Source organism: Chrysochloris asiatica, unplaced genomic scaffold (assembly GCF_000296735.1).
Source record: "Chrysochloris asiatica unplaced genomic scaffold, ChrAsi1.0 scaffold00087, whole genome shotgun sequence".
Lineage (NCBI taxonomy): Eukaryota > Metazoa > Chordata > Mammalia > Afrosoricida > Chrysochloridae > Chrysochloris > Chrysochloris asiatica.
The window spans coordinates 11,093,861-11,111,237 of NW_006408605.1; the positions used below are offsets into that span (position 1 = coordinate 11,093,861).

General features: G+C 37.1%; 1 protein-coding gene across 5 annotated transcripts in view; it reads left to right on the forward strand.

Moving 5' to 3' along the window:
* PCDHAC2 (protocadherin alpha subfamily C, 2) overlaps positions 1 to 17,377 on the forward strand; it is a 220,163-nt gene that overhangs the window by 36,316 nt on the left and 166,470 nt on the right. The window lies entirely within an intron of this gene.

The window sequence follows — 17,377 nt, forward strand, 5'->3', positions numbered from 1 at the left end:
CTTTAACAATTTTTATACAAATTGTTCCATGTGGTTTGTTACAATTTTTACAATATGCCAGCATTGCCATCATTTTTGTTCTTTTTCCATTGATCTAGTTTACCTTCCTCTCCATTTTTTTCACATTCATTTTGGGGAAAATGTTGTCCATTCTCATATAATGCATTGTCAGAGGGAGCTCATTACTCAAGTGTATTACTGTTTGGCTGAAGGGTGATCAACTGAGATAGCTTCGTTTTCATATTGAAACATTATTTTAGGTGATATTCTGGGGGAAAGAGGGCTCCTTTAATCTCTTTTGGTATAGTTGTTGTTGTTCTTAAGTGTTTTTGAATTGTTTCTGGCACATAGCAACTCTGTATGGAGTTTCTGAGGTAGGTTTAAACCTCTGAGGTTGTGGTTAGCAGCCCAGTACTTATCCTACGGCACCGCATACTCCCACTCTTCCTCTCATACCTATTCAGCCTGTGTATTTGTCCATGTATCTACCCACAGAACATTGTTGTTGCAGGGTTGTGTATGTAACAACATTTACCTCTATCCTCTTTAACCATTTAATTCCTCCCAATGTCTTTACCTGTCTTCTGCATCCTTCTGCCAACCTCCCTCTTGTTGTATATTGCATTCCCTGTCACCTGAGTGAAAACATGTCTACCCTCTAGCCAGTGAATTACTCTATGTTCCCTCCCACTCCTGATAACCATCAAAGACTGTTTGTTTTAGTATGAAAAGCTTTTATTGACTTTTTATAATAGTGACCTTATACAATAATTGTCCTTTTGTGACTGACAGATTTCACACAGCATAGTGTCCTCCAGGTTCATCCATGCTATAAGGTGTTTTGAATATTCATTGTTATTCATCATCATTGCATAGTATTTCATTGCGTTTATGTACCAAAGTTTTTTATACTGTCTTCCATTGATGGGCATTTAGGCTGTCTTGATATTTTTGCTTTTGTGAATAGTGCTGTGATGAACATGTGTGTGCATATATCTGTTCCTGTTGTGGCTCTTAGTTCTTGGAGATCTATACCAAGTAGAGAGATCCATACCAGTTTCCACCATAGTTACACCATTTTACAGGTCTACCAGTAGTGTAGGAGGGTCTCAATCTCTCCACACCTTCTCCAGCATTTAGTATTTTCTTTTCTTTTTTTCTATTAAAAAGTTTCACGATTACTGCTTGAGTGAAATGAAATCTCATTGATGTTTTGATTTTCATCTCTCTAGTGGTTAATGCCACCACTTGTCTGTCAGTTTGTCATACTGTGGTGGCTTGCATGTTGCTGTTATGCTGAAACTATACCACTGGTATTTTAAATATCAGCAGGGTCACCCATTCCAGACTAGGAAGAAGAAGAGGTGAACTACTTCTGAACATTTATCCTGAAAACCTTATGAATAGCAGTAGAACATTACCAGATACAGTGCCAGAAGATGAGCCCCTCAGGTTGGAAAACACTCAGAATACAACTGGGGAAGAGTTGCTTCCTCAAAGGACAGTTGACTATAATAATGGGAATGGAGCAAAGTTTTTGGGACCTTTATTTGCTGATAGAGCACAACTCAGAATGAGGCTAAACAGCAGCAAACACCCATTAATAATAGGAACATTGAGTGTACAAAGCATGAATCTAGAAAAATTGGAAGTTGTCAAAATGAAATGGAATGCATGAAGATTGATATCCTCCGCATTAGTGATCTGAAATGGCCATTTTGAATCACACAATTTTATGATTTACTATGCTTGGAATAACAAATTCAAAAGGTATGGCATTGCATTCATCATCAAAAAGAACATTTTAAGATCTGTCTTGACATACAATGCTATTTGTGATAGGAGACTATCCCTATGGCTACAAGAAAGATCACCTAATGCTACTATTATTCAAATTTATGCAGCAACCACTAAAGCCAGTGATGATGAAATTGAGGAGTTCTACTATCTTCTTCAGTCTGAAATTGATCAAACATGCAATCAAGATGCATTGATAATTACTGGTGATTGGAATGAGAAGGTTGGAAACAAAGAGGAAAGATCAGTAATTGGAAAACTTGGCCTTGGTGATAGAAATGATGCTAGAAATCACATGATAGAATTTTTCAAGACCAACAACTTATTCATTGCAAACACCTTTTAAAACAATTTAAAAGACTACTATATGCATGGATCTCACCATAGGAAATACACAGGAACCAAATTAGCTACATCTGTGGGAAGAGATGATGGAAAAGTTCAATAGCACCAGCAAAACCAAGGCCACAAGAACAAAACTATGCCATTGAATCTATTCCACCTACATTTAGAGGCAATCTCAAGAACAGATTTGATGCATTAGACACTAATGAGCAAAGACCAGAAAAGTTGTGGGATGACAACAAGAGCATCACACATGAAGAAAGCAAAAGACAGGAAAGAAAGAAAAGACCAAAATGGATGTCAGAAGAGACTCTGAATTTTTTTCTTGAGTGTAGAGAAGCTAAAGCAAAAGGGGAAAAATGAGGAAATACAAGAACTGAAAGACTATTTCAAAGATCAGCTCAAGAAGATGAAGTCAAATATTATAATGGAATGTGCAAAGATCTGGAGTTAGAAAACCAAAAGAGAATAACATGTTTAGCATTTCTCAAGCTGAAAGAACTGAAGAAAAAATTCAAGCCTCAACTTGCTTAAAATTAAGGTTTTATGGGCAGAATATTGAATGACGTAGAAAGCATCAAAAGAAGATGGAAGGAATAAAGAGTCACTGTACCAAAAAGAAGTGGTTGATATTCAACCATTTCAAGAGGTAGCATATGATCAAGAACAGATAGTACTGAAGAAAGAGGTTCAAGGAACACTGAAGTCCTTGATGAGAAACAAGACTCCAGGAATTGACAGAACACAAACTGAAATCTTTCAACAAACTCTTGCAGCACTAGATGCTCTATGCCATGAAATTTGCAAGACCTGGCCAACCGATTGTAAGAGATCTATATTTATGCCCATTCCAAAGAAAGGTGACCCTACAGAGTGCAGAAATCATAAAACAGTATCATTAATCTCACATGCAAGTAAAATTTTGCTTAAGATAAATAAAAAATGGTTGCAATAGTGCATCAACAAAGAACTGCCAGGAATTCAAACCATGTTCAGAAGAGAACTTGGAACAAGGGATAAGTGGGGATAATATTGAAGTTGTCCAAGATTTCATTTTACTTGAATCCACAATCAACTTTCATGGAAGCAGCAGTCAAGAAACCAAATGAAGAATTTTGGTAAGATAGAAGACTAGGCAGATGCACTGCAAGGACCCTCAACAACAAAGATAATGAGAAACAAAATAAAACAGGCAAAATAAAACAAATACAGATGAAAATTCTGGCACCCTGAAGTTCAGAAGAAAGGTTAGAGAGGTAGATGGAGTGCTTTCTGGAAAGAGGCTGAGCAGGGATGGTGAGAGAGGGGAACTGAGCAATAAACAGCTGGCTAGACTTGATTCAACATCTTGTGAACAGTTTTGGCATCGATGAGAAGCCTGGCATTCGAGCAGGAAATGGAGGTTTGGTTTCTTCTTTTTCCCAATGCTCCCTTGGTGACCAGAGGTGTGGACAGCTCCCACCCTCATCCACTTCCAGAATAGACCCTGCTCTCCAGGAGTTTGGAGCTGTGTGTCACAAAAATGTGAGGTGAGGGCTGGTTGTGCCACTTCAGTGTGCTGCTTTCATGCCTTGATGTAGGTGGGCTCAGTTACAGACCTGCAAAACTCACAGAGCCACCAGACCAGCATTTAACCAGTCCATCAAAAGCCCCCATGAACTACTTCTAGATTGAGTGCCCTGAACATTGAGTTCTGAGGCCAATAGGAATTCCATCTAGGGTCCCAAACTCTGCTGTCACATCCTCTTAACAACCACCTTGTGAGCTCCTTTAATTGCAGGAACCCCCAGAGATTTCTCCTATCTGGGTCCAATAACTGCACTGATTGTTTTTACAAACACAACAACCTCACAATGCTCTGGAGACAATAAACAATTTTAGCCCCCACAAAAAAACAACAGAGAATGGCTCAAAAATGACCAAGATGCAGAGCCACAAAAAGTTTCTGAGGAAGAAAAGGTAATGAAACTAACTGAAAAAGAATTCAAAAGAATGGTAAGATTGAGGAAAGCAAGGAGAACACAATAAAATCTTTAGAAGAATTCAGGAAAACACTATAATAACAAACAGGCAAAATATATGCAATTTTGAAACAATAAAAAACCTGTAATTAGAAATCTGAAAGATTAAGACTAAGATTTCAGAAATGGACCATACATTAAAAGGGCAAAGGAGTAGATGTGAAGCAATGGAAGCCTGAATTAGTGAGCTTGAAGAGAAATATCTCAATACCACGATGCTAGAAAAATAATCATAAGAAAGAATGAAGAAAGCCTAAGAGTTATGTGGAACATCAAGAAAAAAACAACTTAAGTTGATCGAAATTCCAAAACAGAAAGAGACAATCACAGAGAAAATTGTTAGAGTTGTTGAAAGAAAACTTCCCTAACATCATGAAAGATAAGAAGACAAGCATACAAGAAGCTGAATGGACCTCACACAGGATAGTTCCCAAGACATATCATAATCATACTTTCCAAAATTGAAGACAAGGAAAGAATCCTTAGATTACAGAATGTTTGGGAACTCCGCCACATTCTGTTGCTAAATAATTTCCATGTATCCTAAAGAGGTGAATATCTTTCAAGAAAACAAATTCTTTAAAAGAATTTTGATGACAGAAGTCTCTTTTCATTGGTGTATAAGAAGGGACTGATTTTGTTTTTAAAGGACGATTTATAAAAATAATTAGGAAAGGAATATTTGGGAAGCTTCACTGTGATGCATACTCATCTTTCGTATCATCATTGACTTCCTCCCTGGCAGACATGGTGTTATCTGATGATAGAGTAATAATGATAATACTGTACTTGTTAGTCCTTGAACAGAGCAACTAGGGAAAAATGAAAAATTACGTACCAAGGAGAACCAAGGAGAACCAATAAGACTAAACTCAAATTTCTCAGCAGAAACCATGCAGGCAAGAAGACAATGGAATGATATATACAAAATTCTGAAAGAAAAATATTGCCAACCAAAATTCATATACCCAGCAAAACAGTCCCTCAAATATGATGTTGAAATTAGGACATTTCCTGATAAACAGAAATTAAAAGAATTTGCAATGGACAAACCAACTTTGCAAAAAATGTAAAGGGTGTTCTTTGGACTGAGAACTAACAACATTCATGACAACACCACCCAGAATTCAATCCAGATATAGAAGTAAAGTAAAACAAGCCTATAAGATGGGAAATAGAGAACTGACATATCAATGTATAATGAAGCCAACTACAGTGCAAAAGGAGGGAATAATGTAGACACAGAACTTCTAGATAGCAAGAAAGTCATGTAGATTTTGAGATGAAACAGACTGTTTTAAGCAGGGAAAAATTTAATAAATTATAGGGTAACCTCAAAGAAAAATACACACCTGTATATCAAAATGTAAAAAAGAAGAAAATTAGAAATAAAAGTGAAACTGAAGCAAACAAAATAAACTCAGCATAGAAAATTATGTGGAACAAAGAATACAACAGCATTACATGCACACAACAAATACACAGTAAAATGGCAAAAATCAACTCATATCTATTAATAATTACATTGACCATAAGTGTATTAAGCCAGTCAAGAGACATAAAGAGCAGAACGGATAAGAAAACAGGATCCTTCAATATGCTGCCTATAAGAGACATATCAAAAACGTGGAGACAGCCTAAATGGATAAACAAATATTGGTACATACACACAATGGAATACTGCAAAGTGTTGAAGAATAATGATAAATCTGTGAAACGCTTTACAACATGGTTGAACCTAGAGGACATTATGCTGAGTACAATTAGTCAATCACAAAAGGACAAATATTATATGAGACCAACGATGTAAAACTTAAAAAAAAAGGTTTTCTTGTTAAACAATCTATGATGGTTATGGCAAAGAGAGGGAGGGAAAATTATTCATGAGCTAGAGGGTAGACACATGCTAACATGGGTGGCAGGGCAGGTAATTACAACATAAGGGAGGTTAGTAGAGAAAGAATTAGGGTGGTGGGAGACACAAGGAGGAATGCAACAGTTAAAGTTGGTACATGGAGAGGAGTGCAATCATGTAGTAAAGTAAAGTGTATGGCTTGTTTAATGTAAAACTGATGATCTGCTCTTTAAAGCTTCACTCAATACACAATAAAAAGTTTTCTGAAAAATAAAGGAACCAAATGGTGTATTGCATTAGGCAAATCTGCTGTAAAAGATCTCATTAAAATGTTAAAGAGTAGAGGTCAATTTTGAGGACTAAGGTGAGCCTGACTCAAACTCTGGTATTTTCGATCATCTCATATGTGAAAGTTAGACACATGAATAAGGAAGACTGTAGAAGTATAACTAAAAACACACAACAGAAGAAAAATATATGATTGGGGCCTCCTAAAAATTAGACACTATATGCTTCAGTAGAATTCACCAAAAGACTAAAAAGAGAGAAAAAATTTTTTCAATGACATGCATGCATTTGAATTATGGTATTGAAGAAGAATATTGAAAGTACTATGGACTGCCAGAAGGAGCTCTGGTAGCGTAGTGGTTACGAATCGGGCTGCGAACCTTAAGGTCAGCAGTTTGAAACTACCAGCTGCTCCGCGGGAGAAAGATGAGGCTTTCTACTCCCGTAAGGATTTACACCCTCGGAAACCCTGTACAGGGTCGCTATGGGTCGGAATTGACTCGCCGGCACTTAACAACAACAACAAATGGACTGCCAGAAAAACAAACAAATCTGTGTTGGAAGAAGTACAGCCAGAGTGCTTTGCTTCTTAGAAGCCAGTATAGGGAGACGTCATCTCTCATACTTTGGACATGTTATCAGGAAACACAGTCCCTGGAGAAGGTCACCATGCTTAGTGAAGTGGAGGTTTAGCAAAAAACAGAATACTGCTAATGAGACTCACTGACACAGTGGCAGCAACAGTGGGCTTAAACATAACAGTTGTGAGGATAGCACAGTGGGTTTTTTGTTTTGTTTTGTTTTTTTCAGAACGTCATTATGAGTTGGAACTATTGACTTGATGGCACCCAACAATGACAACAATAATGGCTAATGATTGCAAACATTTCTTCATGTTTGTTGGCCACCTGAATGTCTTCTTTAGTGAAATTTCTATTCGTGTCTTCAGGCCATTTTTAAATTGGGTTATTTTTCTTTTTCTTATAGAGACATTGACATTTTCTATAAATTTTAGCGATGAGTTCCTTTTCTTGTATGTCACTGAAAAATTACTTCCACTGTCTTTGAGTGCTCTTTTTACTTTTTTAGTGAAATCTACTGATGTGCATAAGTGTCTAATTTTTAGGAGATCCCAGTTGGCACAGTGGCAGCAGCAGTGGGCTCAAACGTAGAAACAATTGTGAGGTTGTTGTAGGACTGGACAGTGTTTTCATTCTGCTGTGCAAAGGGTTGCTATGAGTTGGTACTGACTCAATGGAATCGAACAACAACAATAAAGTCATCTTTTTCTTTTGTTGTGTATTTTTAGTTTTTACTTACTAGTATATTTATGACATGTATTGTTATTGTTAGGTACCATTGAATTGTACAGACTCATAGTGACCCTATGCACAACACAACAAAACACTGCTCGGTCCTGCACCAACCTCACAATCGTTGCTATGTTTGATCCCCTTTATAGTTCTAGGCTCTAACAGTTAAGTCTTTAATCAACATTGAATTTGTTTTTGTATATGGTATGAAATATGAGTCTTGTTTCATTTTTCTTCAAATGGATTTCCAGTTTTGCTGGCAACATTTGTTGAAGAGACAAATGTGTTCAGCCTATTTATCAAAGATCAGCTTACTGTATGTGGATTGATTTGCTTCTGGGTCTTCAATTCTTTCCATTAATCTATGTATCTTTCTTTTTCCAGTACCAGGTGGGTTTGACTGCTGTAGCTATGTAACATGTTTTGAGACGAGGAAGTGAGAGGCCTCTAACATTTTTTTCTTTTTCTTTAGTAATGCTTTGCTCATCTGGCGTCTCATTCCTTTCCATATAAAGTTAGTGATCAGTGTTTCCATCTCTTTAAAGAATGCTGTTGGAATGTGTGTTGGGATTATATTGTATTTGTAGAATGTTTTGTGTAGTGTTGACATTTTCACAATATTAAGTCTTCCTATCCATGATCATGGTCTATATTTTCAGTTTTTTATGTCTTTGCTAATTTCTTATAGTAGTGTTTTGTAGTTTTATTGGTATAGGACTCTTGTTTCTCTGGTTATATTTGTCTTTAAGCAATTCATCTTTTGAATGGCTATTGCAAATGGCATTGTTTTCCTTTTCAGAGCTATCTTTATTAGTGTAAAGGAATCTGACTGATTTTTGTATGATAATCTTGTTTGCTGCCATTTTGCTGACTCTTGCATGTTGTTGTTGTTGTTAAGTACCGTGGAGTTGGTTCTGACTCATAGTGACCCTGGACAGGGTTTCCAAGGCAATAAATCTTTACGGGAGCAGAAAGCCTCATATTTCTCCCGCAGAAAAGCTGGTAGTTTCGAACTGCCAACCTTGAGGTTAGCAGCCCAATTCGTAACCACTATGCTACGAGGATATAAATCTTTACAGGAGCAGAAAGCTTCATATTTCTTCCACAGAATGACTGGTAGTTTCATACTGCTGACCTTGAGGTTAGAAGCCTGATTCGTAACCACTACGCTACCAGAGCTCCTTGAATCTTGCATAGAGTTCCAATAATTTTCTGTGATCTGAAATGGATTGGTATTGACCATTTTGGATTAAAACTATTTCCAAATGTTTAGCCACTGAAAATATTATGAATGGCAGGGGAACACTGTCAGATAGCACCAGAATATTAAACATGATGAAGAGAACCAGAATATTATCAGATTTAGTGCTGGAAGATGAGCCCCTCAGGTTGGGAGGCACTAAAAATATGACTGGGGAAGAGCTACTAAATGATCTTGATGACATGTATGGAATAAATCTCTCACAACCTTCAATTGTTGATGAGGCAGAACTCAAAATGAGGTGAAGCAGTTGTAATCATCCAATTATAATCAGAACCTAGAATGTATGAAGAATGAATCTAGGAAAATGGGAAATTGTTAAAATTGAAATAGAAAATATAAAGATCCATATCCTAGGCATTAGTGAGTTGCAGTGGACTGGCATTGACCATTTTGAATCTAACAATCAGTATGGTTTAGTAAACCGAGAATGACAAATTGAAGAGGAATGGCGTCACATTAATCATCAAAAAGAACATTTTAAGATCTATTTTGAAGTATAGTGCTGCTTGTGATAGGATAATATCCATATGCCTACAGGGAAGACCAGTTAATACCTCTCTTACTCAAATTTACACACCAACCATCAAAGCTAGTGATGATGAAATTGAAGAATTCTACCAATTTCTTCAGTTTGAAATTGATCAAAATGCAATCAAGATATATTGCTAATTACTGGTAGTTGGAATGCAAAGATTGGAAACAAAGAGGAAGGACCAGTAGATGGAAAATATGGCCTTGGTGATAGAGATGACACTGGGGATTGAATGACAGAATTTTGCAAGCCATTATTCATTGCAAATACCTTTTTTTAAACATCATAAAAGATGACTGTACACATAGATATTACCAGATGGCATACACAGAAATCAAATAGACTACATCTGTGGAAAGGGATGATGGAAAAGCTCTACACCATCAGCCAAAACAAGGCCTGGGGCAGACTGTGGAACAGACCATCAATTGCTAAAATGCAAGTTCAAGCTGAAGCTGAAGAAAATTAAAACAAGTCCACAAGAGCCAAAATATGACCTTGAACATATCCCACCTGAATTTAGAATTTTCTTCCAACAACTCTTTGACAATATTATTAGGTCTCTTCCTGTTCTGGAATTCCAATCACCTGTAAGTTATTCCCTTTCATGATGTCACATATGAACCTTAGACTTTCTTTGGATTTTTCCCTTCTTTTTTCTAATTGTTCTTCCAACATTCTAGCATTCAGAGAATTTTCTTCAATCTCATTAATTTGGGCTCTCATTGATTCAGGTCTACTCCTTTGCCCTACCAATGTATTGTCCATTTCTGAAATCTTTGTATTAATCTTCTGGATTTATAATTTCAGATTTTGTATTGTTTCCAATCTTTTATCTATTTTGTTTGCTTGTTCTTGCAGTGTTTTCATGAAGTCTTTCTTGTTTTCCTCAAACTTTTTCTCAATCAGCTGAATCATCATTCTCTTGAATTCTTTGTAGATAACTCCAATGCCTTTTATTCCTTAAAAATGCTTTTTGGCTCTGCCTCTTGGTCATGTTTTTGAGTCATTCTGTCTTGCTTCTTCATGTGAATGGAAATTATCTATTGTTTTTGTGACATTGTGGTGTCATTGTATTTAATTGATAAGTGTATGCTGGTGTGTTTCTAGGCACTCAGCAATTGCCTCCTGGTGGGCATGATTAGGGAATGGAAATGTGCACTTTTTTTCTGTTCAATGTACATGAAACTCAGTTTAGGATGTGTTTGGGTGATGTTGACTCTTGTCATTGATCAGGTGTATAGCAGCTGACATTGGCTTTTGTCCAGTGGATGTGACTGCAAAGGGTATAGTTGTGGCAGGACTGTATGGTGCAGTTGCTGTCCTCTCCTGGGTGAGGTGAAATGATAAAACATACATACAAGAGAAAAACCCAAACAAACAGCAGTGAAAAATGAAAATAATAATGGAGGAGGAGGAAGAGGAAGTGTAGGAGGAAGAGCTGACAATAATTAAAAAGAGAAAATAGGAAAAGAAAAACAAAGAAGAGAAAAGAAAAAGAAAGAGAAAGCATTAAACATAATTAGGAAGAGGGATGAAGATAAGAGAAAGAGACCAAAGAGTAGCAATGAAAAATCAAGAGCAAAAAGAAAAGAAAAAGAAAAAGAAAAAGAAAAAAAGATGGAAGAAGTGGTTGGGAAAGAGAAACAGAAGAAAAGAAGGAAAAATCAAAGCAGAGATAGGTTAAAAAACAAGAGAAGGCAAAGAGAGTAAGAAGGGGAAGGAAGAATAACCAGGTAAAGACAATGAAAAGAAAAAAACCCAGGGCTTGTGCCAGACTCAGAGAGGAGAAAACTCTGGAGGCTCCTGCCAGCCAAGGAGCTCACACACTGGGTAGGCAAGGGATGAGATGGTCACATTCTTAGTCCAAGGTTGAGTTCCTATAGGCCTAGGTGTTTTCTATTCTGAGCACTCCTTCCAGAAGTATCTTGTGCAAACCCCAAATCAGCTGGGATCAGGTTTTTTTTCTGGCCCAGAGGCAGTGGGGGACAAGAGTTTCCACTAATTTAGAGCTCACCAGAATGGGCTCTGCAGGTCTGGAGCAGGCTTCACCTGAATTCAGGTGCTGGGGTTGATGCAGATAACATCCAACTCACTCTACTGCAGCTTACAACTGTGTGGCTTACATCACTGTGCTACTCTGACTCTTGGAAGAGCAAGAGTTTAGCTGGAGGTGTTCACATGTGGGGACTGGTAACACTTCTGGTCAGCAGGGGAGCTTAGAGAACAAGAAAAAAAAAAAATCACACCTTTCTTTCTGTCACCAGTATATCTTTGCACTACCAAGTCACTGTTCCCAAAGTCGCTCACAAAAGTTCAAGATGGCCGGTAAAGGTCACCTGTCTGTCTCCTGTTTTTGCTGTGTCTGTTCAGCTTTTCCTCCTAGCAGTTTCTCTCTCCTTTCACCTGATGCTCAGGATTCCAGGATTATTATCTGTTTCATTAGGTTTTCTGTATCTTTGTTGTAGAAGGTCTGTGTAGTGTTTTTGTCTGGTCCACCATCTTATTGCCTTTCTCGCCATGGTATTTTCAATTTCCTCATATGTACATGGAAGCTATTAATGAATAAGAAAGATTGAAGAATAGTTGATGCATTTGAATCATAGAGTTGGTGAAGAATATTGAATGTACCACAAACTGGCAGAGAACAAATGCATCTGTCTTGGAAGAAGTAAAACCAGAATACTTCTTAGAAATGAGGACTTTGTCCTCACATACTATGGACATGTTATCAGGAGGCACAAGTCTTTGGAGAAGGACATCATGTTTGGGAAACTAGAGGGTAAGTGAAAAAGGAAGACCCTCAATGAATTGGATTAATACAGTGACTGAAACAATTGTCTCAAGCATAACAAAGATTATAAGCATGGTGCAGGACTGGATAGTGTTTCATTCTTTAGTACTGAACTGACTCAATAGTACCTAACAACAATAGATGGCTAATGGTCATAGCATCTTTTCATGTATTTTTGGCCACCTGTATGTCCTCTTTGGTGAAGTGTCTGTTCATGTCATTTGCCCATTTTTTTTATTAGATTGCTTGTCCTTTTCTTGTTGAGTTGTTTATGTTTTCTATATATTTAATATATATTCCTATATATTTCTCTATATGTTTGTTTCTATGTATTTAACCTATGTATATCAAACCCTTATACTGCCAAAGATTTTTCCTCCAGTCTGTAAGTTCTCTTTTTATCTTCTTGTTAAACTTTTTTGATGAGCATAAATATTTAATTTTTAGGAGGTCCCACTAATCTATATTTTCTTCTGCCATTCATGCATTTTTAAGTTTTGTTGTTGCAATTTTTCAGTGCTGTCGATTTGGTTCCAACCCATAGTGACCCTGCACAGGGTTTCTGAGGCTGTAAATCTTTATGAGAGCAGAAAGCCTCATCTTTCTCCCACAGAATTGCTAGTAGTTTCAAACTGCTGACTTTGAGGTTAGCAGCCCGATTCATAACCACTACGCTTTAGATTTCATATTTAGGTCGTTGATCAGTTTTGAGCTCTTTTGTATGCATGGTGTGAGATTGGATTCTGTTGAATTTTTTTTGCATATGGATATGCAGTTTTGCAGGCCTCATTTGTTAGACTGTTTCTTCCCCATTGAATAGACTTAGAGATTTTGTCAAAGATCACCTGCACATAGATGGATGGATTTACTTCTGAGTTCTCAGTTTTATTTCACCGATCTATGTGTTTGTCACAGTACCAGTGCCAGGCTGTTTTGATTACTGTGGCTATATAATAAGTTTTGAGATTGGGAACTCTGAGGCCTCCTACTTTTTTGTTCTTCTTTAGTTGCTGTTGTTGTTAAGTGCCGTCGAGTCAGTTCCGACCCATAGTAACGCTGTATAGGGTTTCCAAGGAGTAGCTGGTGAGCTTGAACTACCGACCTTGCAGTTCAAACAGCTTTGCAGTCTGGTCACAGTGCCATACCAGGACTCCATAGTGCTTTGTTTGTTTGGGACCTCCTTCCTTGCCATATAAAGCTGAAGGTGGGTTTTTGCATTTCATTGCAGAGTGATGTTGGGATTTGAACCAGGATTGCATTGTGTCTATATTTTTCTTTTGGTAGTATTAAACTTTCACAATGTTAAGTCTTTGAATCCATGATCATGGAAGATTTTTATTTTATTTTGAATGCAGATCTGCTTTATTTTCTTACAGTAGTGTTTTTTTAGTCTTCTTGTATGTCTTTTATGTCTCTTGTTAGGCTTATACTTAGGTATTATATTTTGGTGGTGGGGTGAATCTCTGAGTTCTGGTGTTGCACTGTGGGTTAATGTGTCAGACTGCAAAGTTGTTTGAACTGTAAGGTCGGTAGTTCAAGCTCACCAGCTGCTCCTTGGAAACCCTATACAGGGTCGCTATGGGTCAGATTTGACTCTATGGCACGTAACAACGACAACATTGTAAATGATGTGGTGCTGTAGGATAACATTGGATTGCTAATCACAAGATCAGCCGTTCAAACCCTATACAGGGTCGCTATGTTTTGGAACTAATTGGATGGTATTTAACAACAGCAACAACAGTTGTAAATGGCATTGTTTTCTTGATTGTCATTTCACAATCCTTTGTTGTTGTAGAGAAATCCTACATATTTTTGCATGTTGATCTTGTACCCTGCCACTTTGATGACTCCTTCTGTAAGTTCCAATAACTTTCCTGTAGGATCTCTGAGATTTTCTATGTATAGGATCATGTCATCTGTGAATAAGGATAGTTTTACTTCTCCCTTTCTAACTAGGATTCCCTTTATTTCTTTTCTTGTTCTAGTTAGGACTCCTAGAATAATGTTGAATTGTTATTGTTGTTGTTAAGTACCCTGGAGGTTTTTTTTTTTTTTTTTTTTTTATTAAATGTTTTTATTTTGGATTGAGTGAAAGTTTACAGGGCACATCATCAGCTTCACATTCAACCATTCATATAGCTTGTTTCATTACATTGATTATTATCCCCTCCATATATCATCAGTTAACAGTGTTTCTCTCTATCCTCTTTAGCTTTTTTTTGGGAGGGGGGCCTGGAGTTGTTTTTAACTCCCAGTGACCTTGTATAGGGTTTTCAAGAAGCAACTGGTGAGTTTGAACCATTGATCTTATGGTTCAAACCGACCTTGTGGTCCATTGCTTTATCCCACAGCACCAACCAGGACTTAAATATTGAATTAGACTGATGATAAAGGGCATCTTTGTCTAATTTCTGTACCCAAGGAGAATGCTCTCAATCTTTCTACATTAAGAATAATGTTGACCATTGGTTTTGTGTAAGTGTCCTTAATTATGTTGAGTATGTTTCCTTCTATTCCAGTTTTGATGAGAGTTTTTTATTAGGAAAGGTAATGGATTTTATTAACTGCTTTTTCTATGTCACATGAAATGTTCATGTGATTATTTTCCTTATTTTATTTATGTAGTGAATTACACTGATTGATTTTCTGATGTTGAACCATCATTGTTTTTCTGGTCTGAATATTACTTGATTATGATGTGCTATTGAATTCTGTTGCTAGAATTTTGCTGAGAAATTTTGCATCTATATTCATAAGGGATTTGGGTCTGTATTTTTTCTTTTTTTCCCTGGCTTTGGTCTCAAGGTTATGCTGATTTCATAGATTCAATTAGGGAGTGTTCCTTCATAAAAGATGACTATACACATGGACCACACCTGATGGAATACACAGAAAACAAATTGAATACATATGTGGAAAAGACGGGGGGGAAAGCTCCATATCATCAGCCCAAACAAGGCCAGGGGCAGACTGTGAGACAGACCATCAATTGCTGATATGCAAGTTCAGACTGAAGCTGAAGAAAATGAAAACAAGTCCACAAGAACTAAAACATGATCTTGAATATACCCCACCTGAATTTAGAGATCATCTGAAAAACAAATTGAATGCATTGGACACTAAAGACCAAAGACCAGAAGAGTTGTGGGATGACACTGAGGACATCATACAGGAAGAAAGCTGAAGGTCATTAGAAGACAAGAAAAAAAGAAAAGACCAAAATGGATATCAGAAGAGACTCTGAAACTTCATTTCCAGCATACAGATGCTAAAGCAAATAGAAGAATTGAGAAGATAAATGCAGCTCTAGAAGATAACGTTAAATATTATAATGAAATGTACAAAGACCTGGAGTTAAAAAAACAAAAGGGAAGAAAAACACGCCTAGCATTTCTTATGCTGAGGGAACATCAGAACCATTCAAGACTTGACTTGAAATATTGAAGGATTCTGTGGGCAAAATTTGAAGGCAACTACCTGGGCAACTGGTTACGCCCATTCCAAACAGAGATGACCCAACAGAATGCAGAAATTGTTGGACAGTATCATTAATAGCACATACAAGTGAAAATTTGCTAAAATAATACAAAAACGGCTGCAACCAAACATTGACAGAGAACTCAAGTTGAATTCAGAAGAGGATGTGGAACGAAGGGTGTCATTGTTGATGTTAGATAGATCTTGGCTGAAAGCAGAGAATACCAGAAATATGTTTACCTTTGCTTTACTGACTACATAAAAGCTTTTGACTGTGTGGATCATGACAAGCTATGGAAAACATTGCAGAGAATGAATATTCTGGAACAGTTAATTGTGCTCATGAGGAACATGTACATAGACCAAGAAGCAGTTGTTCAAACAGAACAAGGGAACACTGGATGTTTTAAAATTACGAAAGGTGTGTGCCAGGGTTGTATTCTTTCCACCCTGCTTATTCAATCTGTATGCTGAGCAAACAATCCAAGAAGCTGGATTATATGAAGAAAAACTTGGCATCAGGATTGGAGGAATGTTCATTGACAACCTGCAATATGCAGATGATACAATCTTGCTTGCTGCAAGCGAAGAAGACTTACAATATTTACTTTTAAAGATCAAAGACCTTTGATATGGGTTGCACCTCAATATAAAGAAAATAAAAATCCTCACCAGTTGACCAATAAATAACACCCATATAAACAGAGAAAAGATTGAAGCTGTCAAACCCTTCATTTTGCTTGGGTCAACCATCAACACTCATGGAAACAGCAGTCAAGAAATTAAACAATTAGGTATTACATTAGGTAAATCTGCTGCACAAGACCCCTTTAAGGTGTTGAAGAGCAAAGATGTCAGTTTGAGTACTAAGGTGTGTCTGACCCAAGCCATTACATTTTCAAAAACTTTATATACATGTGATAGTTGGACAATCAGTAAGGAAGACCACAGAAGAATTGATGCATTTAAGTTACGTTGTTGGAGAAGAATATTGAAAATACCAGGGATGGCCACAAGAAGAAACATATCTGTGTTGGAAGAAGTACATACAGTCAGAATGCTCATTTGAAGTCAAGATGGCCAGACTTCATTTTTCATACTTTGGACATATTATCATGAGGGACCACTCCCTGGAGAAGGATATCTTGCTTGGTGAGATAGAGGGACAGAAAAGAATAGGAAGACCCCCCAATGAGATGGATTAACACAGTGGCAGCAGCAATGGGCTCAAGCATAGCAATGATTATGAGGTTGGCACAGGACTAGGCAGTATTTCATTCTGTTGTGCATTAGATGGCTATGAGTTGGTACCAACTCAATTGCACCTAACAACATCATATTAATTGGGGAGGAACAACCCAGTAAAGGAGGATGAGAATGGCTGTACAACTTGAAGAATATAATCAATGTTACTAAATTCTATATGTAGAAACTGTTGAATTGGTTTTTGTTTTGCTTAACAATAACAAAATACATATAATTTAAAGAAAAGGAAATGCTATAACTTGGTAAAATTGAATATAGTCAGTTCCTGGATTATGAACATCCAACTATGTACAATCTGCTGTCATGAACCAATCCTGTAAAGCCTGTTTATATATTGTTGTTGTTGTCAGGTGCCATCGAGTCGGAACCGACTCATAGCGACTCCATGCACAGCAGAACGAAACAATGTTCGATCCTGGGCC